Source organism: Mus caroli, unplaced genomic scaffold (genome assembly GCF_978045245.1).
Source record: "Mus caroli unplaced genomic scaffold, Mus_caroli_1 scaffold_10, whole genome shotgun sequence".
Taxonomy (NCBI): domain Eukaryota; kingdom Metazoa; phylum Chordata; class Mammalia; order Rodentia; family Muridae; genus Mus; species Mus caroli.
The window spans coordinates 98,853,853-98,876,385 of NW_028227265.1; the positions used below are offsets into that span (position 1 = coordinate 98,853,853).

The following is a 22,533-nucleotide window of genomic DNA, read 5'->3' on the forward strand; positions in this document are numbered from 1 at the left end:
CTACAAAGCTTCTGCAAGGCTAAAGACACCATCAATAAGACAAAAAAACCACCAACAGATTGGGAAAGGATCTTCACCTATCCTAAATCAGATAAGGGACTAATATCCAATATATATAAAGAACTCAAGAAGGTGGACTCCAGAAAGTCAAATAACCCCATTAAAAATGGGGCTCAGAACTGAACAAAGAATTCTCACCTGAGGAATACCGAATGGCAGAGAAACACCTGAAAAAATGTTCAACATCCTTAATCATCAGGGAAATGCAAATCAAAACAACCCTGAGATTCCACCTCACACCAGTCAGAATGGCTAAGATCAAAAATTCAGGTGACAGCAGATGCTGGCGAGGATGTGGAGAAAGAGGAACACTCCTCCATTGTTGGTGGGATTGCAAGCTTGTACAACCACTCTGGAAATCAGTCTGGCGGTTCCTCAGAAAATTGGACATAGTACTACCAGAGGATCCAGCAATACCTCTCCTGGGCATATATCCAGAAGATGTCCCAACCGGTAAAAAGGACACATGCTCCACTATGTTCATAGCAGCCCTATTTATAATAGCCAGAAGCTGGAAAGAACCCAGATGTCCCTCAACAGAGGAATGGATACAGAAATTATGGTACATTTACACAATAGAGTACTACTCAGCTATTAAAAAGAATGAATTTATGAAATTCCTAGCCAAATGGATGGACCTGGAGGGCATCATCTTGAGTGAAGTAACACAATCACAAAAGAACTCACACAATATGTATTCACTGATAAGTGGATATTAGCCCAAAACTTAGGATACCCAAGATATAAGATACAATTTGATAAACGCATGAAACTCAAGAAGAATGAAGACCAAAGTGTGGACACTGTGCACCTTCTTAGAATTGGGAACAAAACACCCAGGGAAGGAGTTACAGAGACAAAGTTCGTAGCTGTGATGAAAGGATGGACCATTTAGAGACTGCCGTATCCAGGGATCCATCCCATAATCAGCTTCTAAACGCTGACACCATTGCATACACTAGCAAGATTTTGCTGAAAGGACCCAAATATAGCTGTCTCTTGTGAGACGATGCCGGGGCCTAGCAAACACAGGAGTGGATGTTCACAGTCAGCTATTGGATGTATCACAGGGCTCCCAATGGAGAAGCTAGAGAAAGTACCCAAGGAGCTAAAGGGATCTGCAACCCTATTGTTGGAACAACATGATGTACTAACCAGAACCCTGGAGCTCTTGTCTCTAGCTGCATATGTATCGAAAGATGGCCTAGTCGGCCATCACTGGAAAGAGAGGCCCATTGGACTTGCAAACTTTATATGCCCCAATATAGGGGAATGCCAGGGCCAAAAGAATGGGAATGGGTGGGTAGGGAAGTGGGGGGCGCTATGGGGGACTTTTGGGATAGCATTGGAAATGTAATTGAGGAAAATATGAAATAAAAATATTAAAAATCAAAAAAAAAAAAAAGAAAAGAAAATGGCCTCTGGCACCATTTTTGGAGGCATTTTCTCAATTTGGGTTCCCTCCTCTCAGATGATTCTACTTTGTGAAAGATGACATAAAACTAGCCATCAGCTTGACACATACATAGCCCTTCCTGTTTTCTTTTCTTTTCTTTTTTTTTTGGTTCGTCCCCAAAACCTCAGATTAATAAATATCACAAATATAAAACATATTATAAACTTAAACATGCTACAATCTCTACCGGTTCAAATACTTTCCAAGTCCAGTCTCTGTTTTTAAAAAGGTGGGGAGAGGGTAGAGGGAACTTTGGGGATAGCATTTGAAATGTAAATGAAGAAAATATCTAATAAAAAAATCTTTTTTAAAATCCTGTACTAACCAGAACCCCGGAGCTCTTGTCTCTAGCTGTATATGTATCGAAAGATGGCCTAGTCGGCCATCAATGGAAAGAGAGGCCCATTGGACTTGCAAACTTTATATGCCCCAATATAGGGGAATGCCAGGGCCAAAAGAATGGGAATGGGTGGGTAGGGAAGTGGGGGGGCGCTATGGGGGACTTTTGGGATAGCATTGGAAATGTAATTGAGGAAAATATGTAATAAAAATATTAAAAATAAAAAAAATAAAAAATAAAAAAAATCCTGTAAAAATTCAAACTCAAAGTCACTTAACTGTGGGCTCCTAAAATCAACCATAAGTTAAATACTTTCTTACTTCAAGAAGAAAGAGCCAGGGCATAGCCACAATCTGAACAAAGCAAAGCCATACTCCAACAGTATAAATAATTCAGTGTTCAATATCTGGGATTTACTCACAATCTTCTGGGCTCCTCTAAAGGCCTTGGGTCACTTGTCCAGCTCTGCCGTCTGTAACACACACAGCTAAGTTTATGTCATCTCCACTCCATTGTTGCTACTTTCTTGGTAGTAGTCCCAAGTTGTTGGCATCTCCAAAAAGCTGTGGTCTTCTACTGCAGTTGGGCTGTACTTTCACCAATAGCCTCTCCTGGCTCTCTTCATGGTTCAAAGCCTCAGCAGCTGTCTGTGACTGCTTCAATCCTGGGCAGTTATTGTCACTTCAGCTGTACCTTCACCAATGACCTGTCCTGACCTCTCACAGTGCCAATCCTCAGCTGCTCTCCATGACCCTTTCATGCCTTCAAAACCAGGACCACTTAAGAGACTCTTACACAATTGGCTGCCAACACAAGGTGCAATCTTGGCTGCCTTTGAATACAGCTGGCATGGGTTGACCCTGAGGGAATACTTCTCAGAAGATTTCAACTCAGTGATGCTAGCCTCTTTTAATTATGACTGATTCTTCAGCCTCAGGTGACCATCATCCACTGTCCCAGCACAACAAAGGTTTGACTTGGAAGGCCAAGGAAGTAGGATCATTGGTTTCAAGCCATTCTCAATATGCCCTTGTCTCAAATCAAAATTCAACAATTACTTGTTACCTCTTTATCGTTTCCCCAATAGCTGGACGAAAATGGGTGCTTTTTACTATGCAGGTCTCACACTCTGCATGGAATCTATGAGTTCCTCTGAGCTGAACAAATAAGATAGTCACTCTGTAGCTGAGGGCTGATACTGATTAAAGACTGGGAATAGGCAGGGATTTTAACAAGAGTGCTCACTGATGGAAGCCACAGGGCGTGGGATTCTTGTAACTGGCTATGCCTCTTGGCATCTGGGACTCAAGAAGTAGAGACATAAAAGCAAGCATACCAAGAAGCTGGGAGTCCAAACTATAAGACTTCTTCCAACATCAGACATTATCATCTATGATACATTTTGTTTGCCAGTAGTGAACCATGCAGATTCAAGTGGAGAAAACAACAGTAGGTAATCATTGGAGGCTTGGTTCATTGGAAAGGCATCCTTAGAGACTAGCAACCACAGTCTGGCCACTAGTGAGTCACATGCCTCCCATGTGCACGCATGTTTCCCTCTCCTAAGGCCTCCAAGTCTCGTCTCACTGTGGGATAAAGTTTCAGTTTTAAAGTCTAGTGTCCTGTCATTAAATCAGGTCTAGGTAGTGAGGGTACCTGGTAGAGTTCCCAGATGAATCTTCCCATTGGTATCAATGCTCAACTACTCAGCTGTTACTGCATAGCAAGCTACTCTGAGTCCGGAGACTTATAACACGCATGGAGTTTCCAGACGATACAGCTGGGTGGCATGAGGTATGGCACCAACTGAAGCAACCGTGGCTGGTATAGTAATTTCAAGATGCCATCTTCACTTACAGAGTTCATATCTTAATGCTACCTGTTCTCCCTACCCCCTCTCCCAACCCATCCCTCTATGACACCTCAAGTACTTTACATATCTTCATATGACATCTTCTGATAGCATGGTACCTTTAGGATATGTGATCTTACCTGATCACTGACTTTTCCAAAAGATGGTTCTAGAGTGTCTCGGAATAACACTTTTGTCATTACTAAACCAAGAAATGCCAAGACTCCAGGGAAGAAAATAGAAAATGACTCTTCTACATGAAGACAAGAAGTACATGAAGGAAATCCATTGAAGGTAGCCATCCCAGAGACAAGCCACTAAGACTATTGTCTACCCAAAGCCTGGAACTCTCCTGCAAATATTTTTGTCTGTCAAGGCTCATTCTAATGCTACTTGCCTTGATCCTCCGAAAACACTTAGGTGCTCCTCCTGATTGTGCCTAATATAAGTATACCCATCATATCCATTTACTAATGCACCTTAATGATGTGCTTTCTTGATTAGTTGTTGTTGTGAGTATCTTCTCTGCTCACCTTTGCATCCACAACACCTAGGACCTTGGTGGGTCACCCATGGTAGACCTTCAGTGAATACCTTATGAATGGGAAGTTGAAGCTGACTATGTCCACAATCAACTTGAAGCTATCCTTTGGCTGTTGAGGCAGGCCTGAATCCTTGGTCTTTGTGTCACCTTTCTCTTTCTCCCAAGTATAGAGAAGCAACTATTTTCACATTCAGAATGCTATTAGGAATTTGTTCTGCCTTAGCTCCCATGGACCACAGGAGTGATGATCATGCACAGGACCAAAGGGGAGGAGACTCAGTTGCTTCTGGAAATTAATCAACCGTGATGCACCAGGAAGGAGCTGACTTAATAAAGGACATGATCTTCGATTTGCTGAGCGTAGCTCTGCAAGAAGCCCAAAGTGGGGCTTGTGACAGGCAACTCCCCAGAGGGTTCCAGCTGCGACTGCTGCCAAGAGAAAAACTGAAGCCAGAAAAGGGGACTTGAACACAGTTATCTCAGAAAACTGAGGGCCAGTATTGTCAGGCTAATTGGCAAGGCAGGCATGTATGTGTACATGCCATACATAACGACGCAAATAGATTATACACATAGCATCATGCAAGTAGAATCTTTAAGGAGAAAGCAAAAGCCCAAAGGACAAAGGCAACAGGCAATCTAATCCATTTAATGGGGCAAAAAGCTCAGAGCGGAGCCACAAATGCATCATTTGATAATGGTAATGAAAAAGACAGCAATCTATACGTACAAATAGCATTACGGTAGATTTGGTTTAGGGGCCAAACTAAGTTGATGTGAATTTACGAGACTGGCTGTCTCAAGGATATTCTTGGTGAAGGGGTGGGGTGCAATCAATTCCTTTTATTTTCCTTTGGAGAACACTGGAAATTAGATTTTGTTCTAAGGTGGGCTTTCCTAAGATGTGGGACTTAGGGGTTGTTTTCTTTCATGGCAACTAAACATTTGTTTCCCAAGCTCGTGTTAGTGATGAGGATGGCAATTTGCCAAGTGACGTCTATCTAAGGGTGTTTGAGAGTTTCCTTAAATGCTGTCCTGTCCAGTGTTTGTGACTTTTGCAGGTAAATACACACAGACACACACGCATATGCACACACATACAAAAACATACTCACACCACAGACACATACAGAGAGAGAGAGAGAGAGAGAGAGAGAGAGAGAGTTCAACTGTAGTTTGTACTAGAACATATCTCTGAATCCTTTCTTAGCAGCTCTTCCAAGAACATATTCAAAACGTTTCTTGGTGGTTTTGAGTATGTGCTTCACAACTGCAAATCCTGTTATAATATTCCCTTGGAAAATGCTATTGGCAAGGGTCTTCCCTTTCAAGCAAGGTTCTTAGACATTCTCCATAGTCATGATGACAGTGCATTGCATTGCACATATGCAGGGTGCATTAAGTTTTTTCTGCCTATGGTACCTCAGTTAATATCAAGTGCTATTCACAAAAGGTAATGAAGTCTGCTTTCAACAGAACTGTGTGCTGATTGACCTGTGCTTCTCCCTGCACCTGGGCTGAGAGGAGACCCCGATATATTGAGCAGTGCAAGCATGTGCAAGTCAGATGCCTGGGAGGAAGCTGGGAGCTGGTCCCAGCTGTGTGAAATGGATGAGTTTACTCCATTTCTGCTGTTAATTCAAGAAGAGGGGAAGCAGGTGGGATGACAAGGGAGGGAGATGGGGCGAACATATGTAGAGTACAAAATGCATGTATAAAAATGCCACCCTGAGGAGGAGAGGCTTTTGGGCCTGAGGGTGTTCAATGCCACAGTGTAGGGGAATGCCAGGGCAGGAGGACTGGAGAGGGGGGGAGCACCCTCGTAGAGGCAGGGGAAAAGAAGGTGGGATAGAGGGTTTCCAAAGGGGAGACCTGGAAAGGCGAAAACATTTGAAATGTAATAAAAGAAAATATCCAATTCAAAAAAGAAAAAAGAAAAAGAAAACTCCATCCTGAAACATACTATTTTGTATGGCAACAAAAAATTTAATTATATACATACATATATACATACATACACGCACACACATAGATAGATAGATAGATAGATAGATAGATAGATAGATAGATAGATAGATAGATAGATAGACAGACACACACATGCACACATACCAAGTTAGAACTTTGGAGAGATGTTAAAGGAAGTCAATCTTTTCTAATGTCTTCCAAAGATCTGCATTGCTTTGTGAGAAATCTTGCAATTCGAAGTCAGATCATGGCTTACTTCACAAAACTAACCATTCCTCCTTCTTCCCATGTTCTCTCCTTCTCACCATTTTCAAACAGCCCCTCCCCCCCCCCAAAAAAAAACATAAAACTCCTTTAAATACTGATCCTTCTGGACCGTGTCTCTGGTAACTTCCTCTCAATAAAATTGCCTGAGTATGGGGGGCTGCGGAGATGGCTCAGCGGTTAAGAGCTCTGACTGCTCTTCCAAAGGTCCTGAGTTCAAATCCCAGCAACCACATGGTAGGTAGTTCACAACCATCTGTAATAAGATCTGATGCCCTCTTCTAGGATGTCTGTCTGAAAACAGCTACAGTGTACTTACATATAATAAATAAATAAATCTTTTCTTTAAAAATTGCCTGAGTATATTATCTCTATTGAGACATCTCTTACATTTCTATAAATTCCACACTCCTAAAAGCTGAGAATGCAGATCACGTCAGACTGGGAAGCCCCACTCCCTTTTTCTATTCCAATCACAGCTGACTGCTCACATATCCTTCTCTCTAGATCTTCTTGATTCTGGTCCTTGTATCTAAAAATCCATCTCTGTAAGTATCAAAGTAGCAGTCTACCCTAGTCAGAATTCACCCAACCCACCTGTTCTTCCTCTAGTGTTTTAGTCTAGTCTAGATTCCTGAATTGGGGCCCATAGACAAAGTGCATCTCCAGGGCTACTGGCCAGCCAGCATGGCTCCAGATTCTCCAGAAAGAGCTTGACTCAAAAATAAAATAAAATAAAATAAAATAAAATAAAATAAAATAAAATAAAATAATGGAGAGCAATAAGGAAGGCATCTGCCAAGCATCAATGGCCTATCATTTGTCCTGTTGTCGTTGGCTGTAAGGGCCCTGTCTCTGTTTGATTATGACTCTTTGAATGGACCTGAGCAGTTTGTCATCCAGACATGGCATCGAATATGTTTCTTTATTATGTTCCTCAGATCACTGAGGCACAGAACAGTGAAACTTTTCATGTCTACCCTGGAGGCTACCTTCAACAGGGCTGAATTAATTCCCTCTCTCCAACCTAGCAGAGGCTTCCTAAGAACATCGTGGTTGACATGATCGTTTTAGTAGCTATTAGATCCCATAAAGCTTTGTGATGAGGTAAGAGAGGAGAGCCACTCCTCTTTTTTTCTTAACTGAACATTCTTCAAGATTAGGAGAGGGAAAAAAACTGTGCTGGAAGCAGAATTTCTTTGCGTGGCTTTGTGTTGCTAAAACAAAACACCCAAGGCTGGGTACTTTATAGAGAAGACTGTTTCATTCAGAGTCTCGAAGGCTAAGTCTGAGACCAGATGGCCTTATCAATTTGGGCTTAGGTAAAGACCCCTTTGGCTTCTTTACAACATGGCAGATGGAATCATATCACTCGTGGAAAAGAGATCATCTACTGAGACAAGTAGCCAAGGAGAAAGCGACGGGGCCAGTTTGATCTTACTACTGCAATCTGCTTTCTTAGTAACTAAACTGTGTCTTGAAAAAAAAAAACTCCACTGATTCAAACAAAAATATAGATGCTCATGATCTGATCCTTTCTCTCCAGGCCCCACCCAAGTTTCAGTGCCATTCTACTGAGGTCGAGCTTATAGCACACGAACCTTCAAGGAATAAACCAACTATAACCCTAGTAGGCTATTACTGGACTTATTGTAGTTCCCTCCAGTCCCAACAAAGTCTGAAGGCTTCCAGCTGATAGTGTGAATAGTGTATTTTCAGAGAAAATCAACGTCAACCCCAATACCCTCTACAACCAAGATCCTCTCCCAAAGGGGCTCCCACCATCTGTTCACACCACAGTCACACCTCCAAGACCTAGAGTATAGGTTAGTCAGTGTGTTGTTAGGTACCTTGTCTTCTAAGGTGGACCCACAGTGGCTGCATCCCTGGTGGTGTTCATGAACTAGGAGTAATGTGTCCTTCCTTACCCATTCTACATGTGGCTTCTTGGGAACTACGTGACATAGAAGCTGCTGAATCTATTTCTCACTTTGTCCTACAATCTGTTTCAAGTCTGCTAGTGTGCTCAAGCAGTGATCTTTCTCTCTTTAAAAAAGAAAAAAAACCCTCCAGAACTAAATTCCTAGGGTTCAAATATACCTCCAGGACTCAGAGAGCATGTGAGAGCATGGGCCTTGCAGGACCATGTGACACTGCTGGAATATTCCAGTACATTCCTCCAACATCCCTTAGGCATTCACTCCCTGGGATGTCTGTGTGACTCTAGAAGGTTGAGAGCCTACCATTCACTCAGTCAATGCCTTGGACACCATTCTCCAGGTCCTTAAGCAGCCTCCAGGCTTCGGAAGACATTCTCTCAGATCCTCTCAGTCTTGGTTTTGGGGGGTGAGAAGCAATAACTCCTCCCCAAGAGCACTAACTACTCGTTCAGCACTAACTACTTCCTTCCTCAGCCCCTCTTCTGAAAGAGGCTGGAGAGTGGTAATGGCATAGCACCTACACTTCTCTGTCTCCCCTCAGAATTCATGGGGAAGGGCTGCTGGCCTTGCAAACTGAAGAACAATATGTAATATGCAATGTGATGTATTTAGGGCCTTTCTTCTTCAGCTTTGTATCTTGTATACCATCATAGCACAGGAGGAAGACTGGTTTTGCAACTATTTTAAATGTCTTTGACTGTGATGATGTAGATGTCTGTGTAGGATAACACACAGAGAGACACACACGTTTTCTAAGTATGTGACTCCCTGCATATATTGGAAACTCTTTAAAGGAATACATCTTCCTTCTTTTCTCTCTCCATTTCTCAGCACAGTATGGAGCATTTCGTGGGCGTGCAACCAATGTCTGCTATACTCTTTCCTAATCCCCAACAAAACTGAAGGAAAACCCCAGCATCATGAGATGCCAAGCTCCTCATTTTTCAAAAGAAATCCAGGCCCAGAAAGATGAGGTCATTTATCCAAGGGCACACAGCTAGCTGGGATTCCATTTCTCATACAAATTCATACACTTAATGGTGCTGCAGAAGCAGAAGTAAGCCAAGCATATTTGATGACTGGCCTTTGGAGAGTCGAGAGTGGGTAATGGAAAACACTCTACAAATTCCAAAAGTTAATTTTTGCAGATGAAGCACATTTCTCATTCCCCGATCTGGTAGAGTTTGCCAGTGTGTACCGTGACTAATGTTGGCTCAGCCCAGACTTCCTGTTTTCAGGGCAGCATGACAGATTTGTTGGTATAATTTGGCTTTAATTCATTTCAGGCCAATCCTGGAAACTCGAGGCTATGTCATGTCTCATTGCAACATTAACTCCATTTCTCTACCTTCACTCCCTCTATTAACAAGCAGAGGCCACTCAATGGGGCAATCTTAACAGCCTGCTGCAGGTGACAGCCAGAAGTATAAATAACTTCTCACGTAGTCTTTTACTCCTTTCCAGGAAAGCTGATGGGTTTACTCTCCTTTCTCTCCAAATGGACCCAAGGCTGATGAACTCATTCGAGGCGGTTCACATGTTTCTTGGTGAGATGGATTTCTAGGACAGACTGATAAGAGAAAAGGGTTACTCCTGTGGCAATACCTGATGACCTTACAGTGATTCCGGGTTAATAAAATATTTCCCCTGGGCCCTGGAGCATCCTCATTCAACTCCATCTACTGAGAGAGAGCACGGGGTGGATGGAATCTTTTTTCCTGCTTTTCCTAAAGTTCACCTATTCCAAATTGTAGACTGAGGACGGAAGAAGGAGAGGTGGGAAGCAGACGTGTGCAGGTGTACAAGTTCTCTACAGGAAGGTGGCTCCAGACCTATGTGATGGAGAGTGACCTTCAGAAAGAGGCCTAGGGAGGAAACATTAAGTGCGTGGATGTTATATTTCACGGTGTGAATACTATATGTATTGTCAAGCTCAAGTATTGAAAACATGTCTGATCTTAAAAACTATATCTGGCCCAAAGTTGTTCTCAGTAGAGAACTAGAAGCCACAGCTCTTCATCCCCTGACCAGCTTCATATCTACCAATTACCGCAGCATATCTAGAGTTTAGGCTGGCCAGATTCTTATGGCAGATCCCAGTGACTGACACGGCAGAGGCTTGAGAGGAAGGGAAGGGCATCTCCTGAGGAATGAGTGGCCATTGGAAGGACATCTGTTCATCAGAAGAATAAAAAAAAAAGCTCCATGCTCTTCTTAACTTAAATTTTAAGACCCACTCATTGGCATATCGCCTATTCTGGTATTCCATATGACTTCTATGTATTTTATAGAATGCTTAGTGAATCCCTTGGTCATAATGCCAAAATATATTCTCCATAGACCTTTAAACTGTGTGTTCTGTACCTGAGAATTATATAGAGTGCTGTCTTCTGTTTTCCCAAAATCATACCACATGGAGTAGAGGCAGAATTTGGGCTAGGTGGGTTGCAGTGTGAGAATTTGAATGTATATATCCCAACTGATTCATTCCTTCTCCTGTTTTGAGGAGTCATGGGCCTGGGAATTAGAAGTAAGAAAAGGGCTAGGGAGATGGCTCAGCGGTTATGTATGGAAAGATGGCCTAGTCAGCCATCACTGGAAAGAGGGGCCCATTGGACTTGCAAACTTTATATGCCCCAATACAGGGGAATGCCAGGGCCAAAAGAATGGGAATGGGTGGGTAGGGAAGTGGGGGGGGGTACTTTTGGGATAGCATTGGAAATGTAATTGAGGAAAATACGTAATAAAATAAATAAATAAATAAATAAATAAATAAATAGCACTGTCTGTTCTTCCAGAGGTCCTGAGTTTGATACCCAGCAACCACATGGTGGCTCACAACCATCGGTAATGGGAATCTGATGCCCTCTCCTGGTGAGTCTGAAGACAGCAACCGTGTACTCACATACATGAAATAATAAATAAATCTTCTTTAAAAAGTATTAGAAGTAAGGATAAAAATGATGGAGAAGCTTCTGTATTTCCCTTGACTGATTGAAGTTTTCTATTATAAAAGAAAGAAAAAAGCAACACCTGAAATTTCCCAAGATACTTAGAGTCCAAAGGGAACTGGGGATGTCCCACCACATTTTGAGAAAGCAAAGTACCACAAAAAATGTTTCCAAAGTCTGTTACAAGAAACTCTGATATCTTTATTTAGGGCTGAGAAAGTAAATGTCTCCCTTCTTTCACACTTCTTCTCTTGTTACTATAATGCTGGACTCACAACTATTACTTCTGAGACAAATTCTCTAACACGGCAACAGGGAAACCAGACTTATTTTCTCATTCATCACACGATGCGACTCAGAGTCCCCCATGTGGCAAACAATGCCACAGAGAAGAGGGTGGCTCTCTGGACTTGCATTTCACTCTTAAACAAATAAGGACAGCCAAGAATTATGAGAATTCATAATGAAGCATTCTGGCGAGATTTAATATGTTCCTAGCCGGCCATCAATGCAATAATAGGCCGCGGGTATTTTTATAAATGGATCTTTCCTCTTTAGAGTGGTTTTAGTTGCTTTCCATCCAAAGAATCACTTAGGCAAATGCATAGCTGAGGGGGGAACAAAAGAATAATGATTCTTCTACCTTCTCATTCACCCCAACCTGAAGATGCTTTACACTGGGGGAGGAGAGAGGAAGAGAGAACAGTCAAGAGAAGGAAGATGCTTTGGGTAAGGCAAGGTGGAAACAGGGAATGGAAAGTACAATGCCTTACATGTTTGCTGCATTCCAAATGTTCTTCCAAATACCAGGAGGGTGAGGATAAATGTAGGACTAGGGAGATGGCTCCATGCCTAAAGTGCTTTACATGACTGCATCTCAAGCCAGATACGGTAGCACCCGTCTACCATCCCAGCACACCCATGCCTGGAAATGGGAAACAGAGACAAGAGAATCCCGGGAAGGGAAGAAGGAAGCCACACATTTATTACCTAAGCAACAAATTTGTTTTGTGGACGAAGAAAACAGTTGGCATGTCTGGGCTCATTTTAGCTTCTCGCCTGCATCAATAATATTGACGCATGAGCGCCCGAGGAAGAGAGCTGAGCTGTTCCTCGGACTTTGACAGATACGCCAGCAAACGACAAATAGTCATCAAATCCCTCTTCTCTTATCCAAGCATCCTTTACCCCACCCCCAAACCATTATTTCCCATAGTCTGCAGGAAAATCACTCAGTCTGTAACAGGCACACCAGTCCACTAAGCAACTGCCACCTCTTGTGTGGCTCATTCTGTACTGTGAATTCATGCGGAAGTAAACCTGGAAACAACACTTTAGGGACAGGAGTCTTTCTTTTACCAGAATCACATCTTTGTACGGCATTGATACCAGATCAGCTGTCTTCTGCTTAACAGGGCAAAATGAACCAGTTCACTGAAAAATAGGGAAATACTCACACCAAAGCTGATCGCTGATCTTCCCATGAGACCTAGCTCTAGATATATATGACAGGGAGTTGGCCCAGAACGTGAGGAAAGGACCCCAGGGAAGGATCAACTGAGCTCCATGCATGGTGTACTTACATAAAGTGCTGAGAGACAACAAGACAGACAACGTGAATAAAAGGGGCGAGCGAGGACAGGGGTGGTCAGAAGAGGTGAAAGCAAGGAGAGCCAATCAGACAGCAGTTTGGTTTTCTGAATGCAATCAGAAGAGTTTAAAATACATAGAACTGTACCCTTAGGTACTAGAGAGGTATCCGTCGGAGAATCACAAGTTCAAAAGCCATCCTGAACAACTCTGTGAGATGGTATCTCAAAAGAAAAACACCCCCAAAACCTTTGCCCAACATGTATAAGGCCCTATGTGCAAACCCTAGCATTGCCAAACAAAACCAACACGTCATGCCTGTCACTTTGTTGTCCATTGTCACAGAACATGGGTGTGACATGATTTCCACAGAGTGAATTTAGGAGATGGTTAACTTACAACTCTGGTACATTCTTCCAGGAAGCACCAGCCTGTGACTGTGACCCTACACCACAGTGACACCTGCTGGTCAACTGATGAGTTGCACTTAAAATCTATGCTATAGGAAAGCTTTGGAATAAAACTGCATCAAGTGATGGCACTTTTTCACACTTTACCCAGAATGCATCTTCTGGGTAGGGGCTGAGGCAACTATGCATATATTACACATTTTATTGAATAAAGTTTCATAGCACGTGATTCACAAAGCATAAAATAAAATGTACCACACATTGTGTTAGTGCTGTACAAAACTGGACACTCACAACATGGCTTAGCTTTGCTTTTGTCAAGTTTGTGGCTTAGTTAGCTGCTAAGGTATAATTCCAACTCAACCATTGTTTGACAAAGAGATAAAAAGTAAATGACTGATTCTCATGTTCTTTAGTAAAAAAAAACCACCTAAGTCACTGATGCCATGAATGGCGTCCTGATAGGAATGTCGACTGATGTTCCTGTTTTCATTTAAAAGACAACACAGCCAGGCATTGTGGCGCCCACCTTTAATCCCAGCACTCGGGAGGCAGAGGCAGGTGAATTTCTGAGTTCGAGGCCGGCCTGGTCTACAAAGTGAGTTCCAGGACAGCCAGAGCTATAAGAGTTGCCTTGGTCACAGTGTCTGTTCACAACCATAAAATCCTAACTAAGATAAGAATTGAAGTGATGAAAGCATGTTCAAATGAAGGAAACCTTGTGTTTTGACATAAAACCACCTTTTAAAATGGCTTAACAACTTCTCCGAAAAGAAAGTAAATTATTCGAGAAAAAAAAAAACATGTGGCGGTTTGAATATGCATGGCGCATGGGAAGTGCTACTATTAGGAGGTGTGGCCTTGACACTGCCATGTTTCCCACCATGATGATGCTGCACTGAACCTCTGAAACTGTAAACCATCCTCAATTAAAGAGTTACCTTGGTCATGGTGACTCTTCACAATAATAAAACCCTAACTAAGACAGAAGTTGGTACCCAGGACTAGGGTATTGCTGTGATAGTGGACCATGCTTTTGTTTGGAGGGCTGTGGACACTGGGACACTGGAGTATTGTTGTGATAGGCCTGGCCATGTTTTTGTTTGGAGAAATGTGGATTTTAAGACTTTGGATTTGGAAAGGCATGGAATGCTTTAAATGGGACTTAATGGGCCATTCTCGTATGAATATTGAAGACGTGGCCGCTAAGGGCGATTTGAACTGTGGAGATCGTCCTTACATGTTTTGGTGAAGAATGTGACTTTTTTTTTTCTTGCCCTTGTATGAAGAGTCTGCCTGAAGCTAAGGTAAAGAGATTTCAATTAATTGCACTGACAAAGGAAATCTCAATAGACTTTGTCCTCTGGTTTATTCTCTGGAAGAATATTTTGACCAAGCACAGCAATCTTAGAAAGGTAAATACAAAATGTATGCCTCAAATATTAAAGGGCACCAGGAAGTGCAATGGAGCTAAATCCTATGCTCAAGGATATTAAATGGAATTAAGGGAATGGAGACCTCAGGGCAAGATCCCACCCAGCTAAGCTTATTATACATGTGTTTGCAGTTGATCAAGGGATAGTAATGTCTAAGCATGATTATGAACTAGTTATTGTTTTCAGTTGACAAAGGATGGATTGTGATGTGTATTTTTAGTTGTCAATTTTACTAAGACTTATAATGAATCGTTTAGGTCCAGACATAGTGGTACATACCTTTAATCTCAGAATTCAGGAGTCAGAGGCCTGCAGATCTCTGAGTTTGAGGTCAGTTTAAAGAGAAAGTTCCAGGACAGCAGAGCTTAGGCAGTGAGGGATGTAATAGAACAAGGGGGGCATGTTCTAGCCCCAGCTAACAGCGGGATTTGGCAATTTCAACCGTGAGCTCTGGTTTTAGAATCAAAAATTAAAAAAATACAATTGATGCTGGTTAGATGGAGCTAAGAGATTAGCCATGATTAAGAAGAGACCAGCAACACCGAGGTGAAATCTTCTGGGATGTGTTTTCTGAGAGCATAACGAAGCTGTGTTCCAGAAACAACCAAGGTTGTACATGTTGCAGCTGGACTTGATACTGTGTAAGACTCACCCAGGTGGTACTAGTTTTGAAGGCATGAAGGAGTTATGAAGAACAGATAAAACTTGGCACTGTGAGAGGACAGGAAAGTCCACTGGTGAAGGTACAGTCTCAGTTGTAGTTAAGGGCCCAGGACTGAAGGGGTCATGCAAAAGTGTTGAGGCTTGACACCATAACGAGAGCCTATGAGAGGCTATGGGTGAAGTCTAGTTGCAGTTGAAGACACCAGTATATTGGAGATGCCAGTACCATGGGATGACCACCAAGAACAGCAGGAGCAGTGGAGTGGAATCAACCAGAGCCTAGTGCTACAGAGGGCAGAGCTGGAGAAGTGACGCCAGCCCTTTGGAGATGCCCAGAAAGCCATGTGTAAATCCCAGACATTAGAACAAGAAGCTGTAAAGGGTAAGTTAGAGATTCCAGAGCTGTGGGATACCTGCTGAGCAAAGCTACTAACAGGGAGTGGAACTTGCTCAAGAGTAAGAAGCTTGTTAGAGTCAACAAAGATGAAAGGACTAGGAGATCTGAAGAATGCTTTGACATCAGACGTGGAGATGTGGAGATGCTAAGCTTGGAGTTTGCACAGGTGGTTTTTGGTCCTGGTTTGTTCCAGTATTTCCTCATCGCGACATTTTCTAATAGTAACATACATTCTGTGATGTTGGAGGTACGTGATCTACTTTTATATTTTGATTTTATAGAGTATTACAGTTAACTGATTGAATAAATCTCAGAAGAGACTTTAGACTTTGGACTTTTAACATTGTTAAAATTGTTATAGACTGTGGTATTTTTGAGGGTGGACTAAGTGAATTTTGCATTATGCTATGTCTAGGTATGGTTCCCATAGGCTCATGAGTTTAAACAAACCTTTGGGGACCAGAGAGTGGAATGAGGAGGTTTGAATATGCTTGGTCCATGGGAAGTACTACTATTAGGAGGTGTGGCCTTGCTGGAGGAAGTGTATCTTTGTGTTGACAGGCTTTGGGGCTCCTAGGACTCAAGCCCTGCCCAGGGTGGAAGAGTCAGTCTTCTCTTAGCTGCCGTTAAGTCAAGATGTGCAATGCTCTTCTCTTACAGCACCATATCTGCCTGGACTCTGCCATACTTCCCACCATGATGATAATGGACTGAACCTCTGACACCTCAGCCCCAATTAAATGTTTTCTTTTATAAGTCATGGTGTCTCTTCACAACCATAAAACCCTAAGACATAGGCCATATTGGCTCATATATGATTATCAAATTGTACATATATAATTATATTAAAAGATGATAATCTAAATTTAATTTACTCCAAACTACAAGCTATCTATAAGTAAGATATATTTTCAAATACAGTGGTAAGCATATATTAAATGTAAAATAACATCAAAAGAGATACCATACAAACTATAATCAAAGAAAAATTACTATCTCCTACATTAATTTGAAATAAGGTATACTTCAAAGCCAACCACATATGGACAGAGTCACTATATAATAATTAAAGGGATATTTTTTCCAAAAAAGAATTTTAAAAACCATAGTAATACAGAGTAGGTAAGCACCAAAACAAACAATCATAGAGCAACAAAACATGAGAAGCAAATGATGACACGACTGAAATGATAAACAGATGTGATCACAGCTGGAGACTCCGAACTGCTTAAAGATCCATAGTGGCTTAGATAGAAATACAAACAAGTGATGAGAACTTAACCACCAACCAAGAGAATTTTATTTATACCTACAAAACTTTCTTCTATCAGAACACATAGTTTCAAATGCACAGGAAATACATGCCAAGATAGAACAACCCTGAATAAATAAACAAGTAAATAAATAAATAATCTGGGGGCTGGTGAGATGGCTCAGCAGGTAAGAGCACTAACTGCTCTTCCAAAGTTCCTGAGTTCAAATCCCAGCAACCACATGGTGGCCCACAACCACTTGTAATGAGATCTGACAACCTCTTCTGGAGTGTCTGAAGACACCTACTGTGTACTTATATGTAATAATACATAAATCTCTGGGCTGGAGCAAGCAGGGACTGAGCAAGCAGAGTTGACCGGAGTGAGCAGGAGCCAATGAGAGCAAGCAGAGGTCCTAAAAAGTCAACTCTCAACAACCTCATGAAAGCTCACAACCATCTGTATAGCTACAGTGTAGTCATAGACATAAAACAAATGAATAAATAAATAATCTAAAATGTTTTGGAATATTGAAAGTCTAGATTATATTCATTGAAACTGTAATGTGGTCAATGTGTGTATGTGTGTAACTGTCAGGGAATAAATTTTAAATTATTGTTTTCATTTTAAATAAAAATGTAATCACATCACTTCCTCCATTCTCCTTCCTCCCTCTTGACCCTTCCATGCCCCCTCCACCTCACTTCCTTTCAAAATCATGGCCTTTTCTTCATTATTGTTATGAAGATGTATAGATGCATAAGTACTTAAGTTAAAACCTGAAGAGTCTGTTTAGTATGGCTTATATGTATATGATTTGGGGAAATAACCTTTGGGAATTAGATAATCAATTAGGGGGCTCATCCATGAGAATGACTAATTCTCCTCTCAGTAATTCCTTGTCACTTTTTAACCTGTAGTTCTTTTAGAGTTGGGCCCTTGTGAAATTTCTCCCTTCCATGATAGCATGTCTCTTAGGGTCATATTTCAAGTCCTTTTAGGCAGCCATATTGTTGAAGTGTCATCAGTGGAGCTTCTGTGTCACTTCTAGGAGACAGAGTCTCACAACAGACTGCTTGGTCTTCTGTCTAGTTATTTTTTCAATTAACCATAGCCTTGCCATATAACCCATCAATCCTACTGTATCATATATGTCCAAGAGAATTAAAAGCAAGTTCTAAAACAAGAAAGATGAAATAAACCATTTAAATCCATCACACTCAAAGAGATTGAGGAAGTTATAAAAGTCTCCCAACACAGAAAAGCTCAACTCAAATGGAGTCACAGATCAAATTTCCCAGCCATTTAAAAAGGGCTAACACCCACATTCTTCTAACTGCTCTGAAAAACGACAGTGGATCTTATCAATATAGCTTCTTAAACAAGACATCAACAATAACAACACCAGTTGACATACCAACATGGATGGGGGAAAATCACACAGGTCTCCAATCCTAGATGAATACCTATACGTAATTAACAACTGGTGAAAGAGCATTTGTTTTTCCCAGGGATGAGCCCCCTAATGGTTATGGATGGCCATAAAAGACACAGAAAAAAATTTTTTTAAATCATAGAAGAAAATTTCCCCAAACTAAAGGAGATGCTTATCATGGTACAAGAATCATCCAGAACACAAAATAGGTTGGACTAGAAAACAACATTCTCTGGATATTCCATCCTTTCGTCTTAGCTCCAAACTGTGTCTCTGTAACTCCTTCCATGGGTATTTTGTTCCCTATTTTAAGGAGGAATGAAGTATCCACGTGTTGGTCTTCCTTCTTCTTGATTTTCTTGTGTTTTGCAAATTGTATCTTGGGTATTCTAGGTTTCTGGGCTACTATCCTCTTATCAGTGAGTACATATCATGTGACTTCTTTTGTGATTGGGTTACCTCAATCAGGATAATATCCTCCATAATTTCATAAATTCATTGTTTTTAATAGCTGAGTAGCCCCACCCAGGGATCCATTCCATAATCAGCCACCAAACCCAGACACTATTGCACATGCCAGCAAGATTATACTGAAAGGACCCTGATATAGCTGTCTCTTGTGAGGCTATGCCAGTGCCTGGCAAATACAGAAGTGGATGCTCACAGTCATCTATAGGATGGAAAACAGGGCCCCCCAATGGAGGAACTAGAGAAAGTATCCAAGGAGCTGAAGGGGTCTGTAACCCTATAGGTGGAACAAGAATATGAACTAACCAGCACCCCCAGAGCTCGTGTCTCTAGCTGCATAAGTAGCAGAAGATGGCCTAGTCAGCCATCACCGGGAAGAGAGTCCCCTTGGTCTTGCAAATTTTATATGCCCCAGTACAGGGGATCACCAGGGCCAAGAAGTGGGAGTGGGTGGTTAGGGGAGCAGGGCGGGGGGAGGGTATAGGGGACTTTTGGGATAGCATTTGAAATATAAATGAAGAAAATATCTAATAAAAAAATTTTTAAAAAAGAAAACAACATTCTCTTGGTACATAATGATCAAAAAACTAGATGTACAGAGCATAGAATATTAATGGCTATGACAGGGAAATACCTAGGAAAATAAAAAGGCAGACCTATTAAAATATAACCAGACTTCTCAATGGATACTCTAAAAGCCAGAGGGCCTGTATTACATACTCTAAAAGACTACAGATGCCAGCCCAGACTACTATACCCAGCAAAACTGTCAAGCACACTAGATGGAGAAAATAAGACATTCCCTGCTAAAACCAAATTTAAGCACTATCCAGCCCCTATAAAGATAGTAGAAAGGAAACATAAAAAGTTAACCACACCAAGAAAGCACCAGGAATAAATAATCCTAGACTAGTAAATCAAAAGAGGGGACACACACACACACAGAAAATAACAGAAATCAATAGTACTCACTGATATCTCTCAACATCAATGGTCCCAACAAAAAGTCACAGAGTAACTGCAGAATGGATACAAAAGCAAGATTCATCCTTCTGCTGCATCCAAGAAACACATTAACATCAAGGTTATACATAATCCCAGAGTAGTAGCATGAAAAAAGGTATTCCTAATGGACCTAAGAAACAAGCTGGTATAACCATTTTAATATCTAGCAAAATAGACTTCAAATAAAAATTATTCAGAAGAGATAGTGAAAGATAATACATATTCAGCAAAGGAAAAATCCATTTATGCAATTATGTTAGAAATGCAATTCTTAACATGTATACAACAAACACAAGGGCACCTAAATTCATAAAAGAAACACTACTACAGGTTAAATCACACGCTGATAATGGGGAGACTTCAATAACCAATAGAGAGGTCATCAAGACAAAACTAAACAGAAAAATGCTGGAGTTGAGCAAATGAACCTAACAGATATTTACATAATATTTCATTCAACCAGAAAAGGACACACCTTCTTCTCTTCACCTCATGAAACTTTCTCCAAAATTAATTACATGCTTGGACACAAAGCAAAACTAAAGAAAGGAAGGAAAGAAGGAAAGAAAGAAAGAAAGAAAGAAAGAAAGAAAGAAAGAAAGAGAGAGAGAAGAAGGAAGGAAGAAAGGAAGGAAAAGAAAGAAAGAAAGAAAGAAAGAAAGAAAGAAAGAAAGAAAGAAAGAAAGAAAGAAAGAAAGAAAGAAAGAAAGAAAGAAAGAAAGAAAAAGAAATGTCTGGCTGGAATCATGGTGTCACTCAAGGAAGGCACAGCTCCACCCACACCTCCTCCAGTCCGCTGGCGGCGTGGTGAGGAAAGGCGGCTCTGGAGATTCGGCCGTGAAGCAGGTGCAGATCAATGGCCTAGTAGTATTAAAGATAATCAAACATTATCAAGAAGAAGGACAAGGAACTTAGGTTGTTCAGGGAGTGCTCCTGGGTATGGTTGTAGAAGATCGACTAGAGATTACAAACTGTTTCCCATTCCCCCAGCACACAGAGGATGATGCTGACTTCGACGAAGAACAGTCAGTACCAGATGGAGATGCTGCACAGCCTTCGCCATGTAAACATTGATCACCTCCACGCGGTCTGGTATCAGTGCACATATTATGGCTGCTTCGTTACCCGGGCGCTTCTGGATTCTCAGTTCAGTTACCAGCATGCCACGTCCTCATTTACCAGCATGCCACGTCCTCATCCCATAAAAACTACCTAAGGATCTCTCTCACTGAAGGCATAAGACTGACTCCTAAACTGGTAGAAGAGTTTGTAAAGGGAAGGACTTTTCCCCTGAAGCATTGGAAAGGCTAAGCATCACCTTTGAGCACATGTTTGAAGAAGTACCGATTGTAATTAAAAATTCACATCTGATCCGTGTCCTAATGTGGGAGCTTGAGAAGAAGTCAGCTGTGGCAGATAAGCACGAATTTGCTCAGTCTTGCTAGCCGCAATCATTTGGGGAAGAATCTCCAGCTGCTGATGGACCGGGTGGATGAAATGAGCCAGGACATAATCAAATACAACACGTTCATGAAGAACACCGGTAAATAGCAGCAGCAAAAACATCAGTATCAGCAGCGTCGCCAACAGAAGAATATGCACCTCTCCAAACTCTTCAAGCCCCACCGGGCTCCTGCCAGGATGGATTCACTGCTCAATGCAGGCCAGATTAACACTTACTGCCAGAACATCAAGGAGTTCACTGCCCAAAACTTAGGCAAACTCTTCATGGCCCAGGCTTGTCAAGAATACAATAAGTAAGAAAAGGAGGCTTCCAGAGAAGACGTTGGGTAGACAGGCTGGTGAGACTCCACAGAATGACTCGGAAAAACGTATTTCTGTACTGCAAAGGGGAGAGACTTACTGTGCTGTTACAGCTGCAATGGTTTTCTAGTCAATGATAAATCTTTAATTGGTTGTTTGGTGGGGGGGGGGGAGCTATTTTATTGACCCAACATTCTTCACACTCATCTATCTCATCATCTCACTTTGGGTGGTTTCTAGGGAAAATGGGAGGTGACCGATTCTAGAAAATGGGCAACTGCAAAATTTCAGAAGAAACCTTCCTGCCATCATCCTCGGTCAGACTAAAATGTCCTTGGGGTAAGAAGGCTCTGTGTTACCTCATTTGCAAAACGATAAAGAGGCTAAACAGGAATAAGGATGCAAGCACTCCCATCCCACTATCCTGATCATCTTTTCATCTACGATAAATTACATCACACCGCGCTGAGGATTTATAAGCTTTGGGGGCTTCAAGAATTAAGAGATGTTATTTTTCTCTGTTAGTTCCTTTATTCTAAGATGAAAGAGATCGCTCAGAATGAATAAATGGAGTCGTATTAAACTATACAGGTCTTGGTGTGTGTGCTTAAGCTTTTCAAAGAGGGAAGGACGCCAGCCTCTTGAACTCTTTCATGGTTGAGAACAAGCTGTGCCTGGGGATTTGAATCCATCCCTGGCTACTTTAGTCCTGTGTACCTGGAACCCTGGCAGCCTGA

General features: G+C 41.7%; 1 pseudogene; it reads left to right on the forward strand.

Moving 5' to 3' along the window:
- LOC110300187 (eukaryotic translation initiation factor 3 subunit H pseudogene) overlaps nucleotides 1-21,793 on the forward strand; it is a 67,140-nt pseudogene extending 45,347 nt beyond the window's left edge.
- The last annotated feature ends 740 nt before the right edge of the window (nucleotides 21,794-22,533 follow it).